General features: G+C 47.3%; 1 long non-coding RNA gene across 2 annotated transcripts; it reads left to right on the forward strand.

Annotated features, from left to right (window-relative positions):
• The first annotated feature begins 2,189 nt into the window (after nt 1-2,189).
• Nucleotides 2,190-4,630, forward strand: LOC122907825. Of its 2 annotated transcripts, none has more exons than XR_006384754.1 (3): nt 2,190-2,298; nt 2,564-2,778; nt 3,322-4,630. It is a non-coding gene; the product is annotated as an uncharacterized LOC122907825 (long non-coding RNA). The 2 variants fall into 2 exon arrangements; XR_006384753.1 differs by having other exon boundaries at nt 2,190-2,283.
• Nucleotides 4,631-5,375: the final 745 nt, after the last annotated feature.

Consider the following 5,375-nt stretch of genomic DNA (forward strand, 5'->3'; position numbering starts at 1 on the left):
TGAAATTGACTTATATACACACTTGATCTCAGAACAACAGTGTTTATTGAAAACAAGTTTCTTTTTTCTTTTCCAGTCCTTGTGCTTAGGGTATATCCCATCAGAGATCTACAAGAAAATAATGATGGTTTAAAGTTTGCTGGTACAGCTTCTGTTTATGTGGTTATGGAGTTAAGTTTGTTTCAATGTGTTTTTGTTTTTTTAAAAATTCAGGTATTTAAAAAGTAGTTATGTGTATTTGTCTCTTCATATTTTTAAAAATATTTTGCCAGCTTATCTTTGGAATGAATTCCTAGAAGTGAGACTTTGGCTTCAAAGGGCAAATGCATACATAATTTCACTCGATATTGCTGAACTCCCCTCTGAAGGGGCTGTACCATTTTACATTTTACTGGCAAAAGGAACTGGATTTCCCACCTTCAAGTTTCATCCTTTACATTTTTAAAGTGTGTTAGAGCAGGTTATGTGTTTCCTTATAACATAGTTTCTTTTATCCTGGCCATAGACCTCAGAGTTAGGTATTATTCTCACACTGACTTTATATATGGAGAAACTGAGGCTCAAGAGAGTTGAAGTGTTCTGCAAACCCCAAGGAATGGGCTGATGGTAGCCTTGATCATGTGCGTAGCCACAACAGACCCTTGGGCAAGACACAGGGTCCTGCCTCTAGTGCCCGAGAGGCTGGCTGCTTGCTTGCCTCCTGGAAGCCGTGGGAAGTTGCCAAGTATGTCCAGCACAGTTTAGTGGGGTGGGAGAGTTAATATGTCCTGTGGCGTGCCTCCGCCAATGTGGACAAGAGCCCCGCCTCCTTCAGAAGTACCACTGGGATACCCACCCATTATTCCTCAGGGGCCTCCTGTAGGATTGAGACAGCCCTCACAGCGGGAACCTGCTTAGAACCTCACACTTAGTGGCTTTGCTTCCCTCCCGTCTCCCTCCCTCCTTCCTGGGACCACCTTCCAAATCAGCGAACTGGATCCAAGTCTCTGATGTAGGCTTTGTTTCTTACCAACAGTAAGGGCATCTGTCCAGCTCTGAGCCGTGCTGAGCTGTACTCCTGGCACCCAGAGTTCTTGGCATGTTGACTGTAGCTTCGGCTTCCCTGGGATGCAGCCCACCAGTCCTATGGGGCCACACCAGAGCCAATCCGTGGTCTTCTTCCCAGTAACTATGGGCATGCCATGCTCCTGGAACAGAGTTGCCAGGAAGCACAGCTCTATTAAGGCCCACCCTGCAATGTCTGCTCCAGTCCTACGCCACCCCAACTGGCCCAAAACCATTGCTTTGTATGAGTTAAAAAGCTTTGCCTGGGGACGCCTGGGTGGCTCAGTTGGTTAAGCAGCTGCCTTTGGCTCAGGTCATGATCCCAGTGTCCTGGGATCAAGTCCCACATCGGGCTCCTTGCTTGGCAGGGAGCCTGCTTCTCCCTCTGCCTCTGCCTGCCTCTCTGTCTGCCTGTGCTCGCTCTCTCTCCCTCTCTCTCTGGCAAATAAATAAATAAAATTTAAAAAAAAGCTTTGCCTGGAACTGGACCATAGGTTCTTCATCACTGCTGTGGAGAGGGCAGGGATAGGGCTGTGGCTCTGGGCTGGCCTCACTACTCCTCGGTTAAGAAGGCGTTTGCTCATAGTGCTATGGTCCTTGGTGTCTGGAAGGCAGCATTTGGACACAGGTGCTCTAGGTACACAGTCTGGGAGAAGGGAAGGAGACCCCAGTATCTCCTGGTAATGTCAATACAGCTGCGTGGCCTTCCTTGTCTCGATGCCCTCCGCAAAGCCTGCGTGACCCGCGATGTCTGTATTTGAAATCGTCCAGCTTAAGGGATGTTGTTGCTTAATTCAGGGAGGGGCCATTCTCAGAGGTATAGTCACAGTCTCATCTTAGATGGCCTGGACTGCTTGACTCCCTCTGGGGCCATCTACCCACGGCCCTTCATACAGGCAGGATGGGTTTTGGAGATTTAATTTGTTCGTTCCTGTATTTCCCAAATGGCACTATGCGAGAGGCATGTAACAGTGACAACAAGGGTCACGTGGACCTGTGGGGGGCTGACCCAGACCTTTTGGTGTGGAGGGGATAGACTGAAGGGAGAACACATTCACAGGGCAGTGTAAGTTAGGGTGAGGGGAGTGGAGGATACCATGGAAACAGTGTGGGAGGAGCTTTAGAGAAAGAGGGTTCCAGAGAAAGGTTCCAGGAAGTGACGGATAAGCTGAGGCTGAAGGAGGAAGGAGTTCCAGCAACGGGAAGGACAAGAGAAAAGAGGATAGTGGACAGAAGCAGGTAACACACCTGTAGGTAAGAGAGGAACCACAGGGCATTGAGGAAATAGAAAGGATTTCCTAAGGATGGGTCAATTGCAGTCTGTGTAAATACAGTTATCGGGATTGCAGATGGCTTCCCTGCAAGTCCGGCAGCAGCTTCTGGGCTACCAGGTTTTGGAAATTCAAATCCACGACGTGATTGTAAATATCTTATGTTCCGCCACTTTCCGCGTGGTGTTACCCACTGGGATGCTCTGATTTAAGAAGTATCTGTCTCTTCATGTCTGTTCCTCTCCCAGCCTGGTGCGAGCCGAGCCCCTAGGGACCAAAATTTGGTAGTGACTGGTGCCTTGGGAAATTCGGACTGCTGGCCTGCCAGTTAAAGACATGCAGATTACACAGCGGTTGGATTGTAGAAAACTCTGTCTGGGAAGAGAGAGGAAGGAAGAAATGCTTTTCAAGAGTGTTCAACAACCTGAATTTGCATTTGTTTGCTAGAACAAAAAGTTGGCTGGTGAGTTAATGGACTGATAATTATACTGTACCTCAATCAACATGTTCTCAGGGGGCTGATAAATAAAAATAAAGATCTTTGCCCCAAGATCATACGTATCCTGGACCTGCTTGATAGAGGTTAATAAAATTAGTGAGCAAGATAAATGAGCAGGGAGACTGGTGCACGCTTCTTTGATTTTGTCTAAGAGAGCCATGAAAATAAAACTCTGGGGCCCATTCCATCTTAATCACAGCAGACACTGAGCGGGCCTCCCACTTCGCTGCGTCAGCCTGATCGCTCAGAATGGACCGGGGCACAAGTAAGCATATTTGACGAAAACTTTGTGATAAATGACTTTCAAAAAATTGGAGTCCTGTGTGATTGGTGGTCTGCCATAACTAAGCCTTTTTCCAAAGGTTTCTCCAATGAAAAAATAGCAATGATCCTTAAATTTAGCTGTTAAATTCATAGATGGATTGCATAGAACAACGAATTGGGTGAGTATTAACTTTAGGAAGGTTGATTTGAAGTTCCATGACTCATATCATTTCTACATTACAGAATCATTTTTCCAGAAAGCCAAGGTTCCTTCTGTTGTCTCTCTTGGCTGACTCGCTGGTGCCTGTGACGTCAACTACCAGCTCCATAATGAATTCCAAGTGTCCTCTGGTCCGCATCTCTCATCTGCGAGTCTCCAAATGGCTGCCCAACATCGCCCTCAGATGCCTCACTGCCACTGCATCCTGCAAGTCTGGTCCACTTCTAGCGAGGACACCCTGTCCATCACATCACGCAAGTCAAAACTGTAGAAGTTCTTACTGACCCCTCCCCCCTCTCTCCCTCTCTTCCTCCCTCCCTCTCTCCCTCCCTCTCTCCCTCCCAGACATCTGCTTATTCCCAATGCCTGTTCTACTCCCTGTGTAACTCTCTTATCGCTCCCCTTATTTCCAGCTGCCCTTCACCCACTTTCCTGGTCGGATACCAACCGCTCACGGCTAAGCTGCCTCCCTAACTAGTCCCCCTGTCTTCCTCTGCTCTTGTACTTCTTCAGCATATACCCCACGTGGCCACCTAAATGTTTTTCCTGATCTCTCTGATCTTATCACCCCTTCTTAAAACCTCCAATAGGTTCCAGCTACGTTTTGGATAAAGCTGGGATTCTTGAAGGGCGGCTTCCAAGACTCCATTCTGTCAGGTACCCCCTGCCCCTGTCCTGGCAGCCCCCGCCCAGACGACACCTGTCTTCTTTGCACATCACATCAGAGGGCTGTGTCTCTGCCCGCCCTGCTCTTTGCCCCGCTCTTTGCTCATAGCCTTCTGGATCCTGCCCATCCCCTGTGTCTGAGCTCAGGCACAGACCTGTCTTGTTCACACCTTCCCAGACCCTCAAGCTAGGCCAGGTGTCTTGTCACCTGTCTCAGAGAACGGCTCATTTGAGCTAACACTCAGAACAGCTTCTGGTCAGACGTGTATCTGGCATTACTGGATTTGTCTCCCTTGCTAGCCTGGGCCTTCTTGGGACTAGGAACTGCGTCTATTTTTAACCAGTGTACCCTCAGACACTTGCAAGGTGCCCCACACATTGCACCTGCTCAGTATGTGCTCAATGAGTGAATAAAGCCACCAAGGCACCTCCAGAAAGGGCCTCTGATGTCTGCAACAACTCATCGGAATAATCTAACATAGGCAGCTCTGGAAAGAAGTATGTATTTGATGCCGCAAAGAGGAATTCTAACAGAGAAGAATGCTCAGAACCTTCTAAGACCCATATATGAGGGAGATGAAGTCTAGCTTGTCAGTTTCATGATGAGTTGGATGTTTCTTCTCCTGGAGGATTGTGACTAATGTAACATGACCGCAGATATAATTAGACCCAGTGTTTGCGCCTTTCCTTTTGCACTTAATCGGTTTGGGGGGAAGTAAATCTTGAATCCTAATCTATCATCAGGGTAGATGCTACAATTGTGATGACATCATAGCAATAACGACGTGGAATATTTACAGGTGAGCTTTTCCGGTGGACGCGCATGCAACATCTCCTCTGTTCCGCGTTACTCTAACTCCGTGATAATTATCAGGCTGGTTATTTGTTAAAACAAGGTAGAGACATATTCCAGGCAGGAACTGGGTGCCGTCGCACGATAAGCTGCTCTAAGCAGAAAATAATGAATACACTGAGATTTGCTCCCAGCGATTCAGAACTAATCCTGAACGAATAATAAACTAGGTCATACAGTTAGGCCTACAGAGAATAAGTACATCCTCTGAGACATTAAGACCTCTGAAACCAGTACTGCTTCAGAATGGGAGAAACTAGTTAATTTCCACGTGCGGGGATGACCTCGGGAAACCTCAGTCAGATTTTAGAAATGTCACAAATAAATTGAACGCTGGGGTCTTAGATTAAGCAAGGGTCAAGAACACAGTGGGAAGAGGAGGATCGTGTGTGTGTGTGTGTGTGTGTGTGTGTGCTGGCCAAGAGAAAATTTGCAGGTAGATTTTAGGCCTTCAATTTGAGCACATAACTCCTGTTGATAGCAATAAAAATTGAACACCCAGACAGAGAAAAATGCCAACCAATCCCCAGTGCAGAGTATTAATTAGCTACATAAAAG

The sequence above is a fragment of the Neovison vison genome, chromosome 5 (assembly GCF_020171115.1).
Source record: "Neovison vison isolate M4711 chromosome 5, ASM_NN_V1, whole genome shotgun sequence".
NCBI lineage: Eukaryota > Metazoa > Chordata > Mammalia > Carnivora > Mustelidae > Neogale > Neogale vison.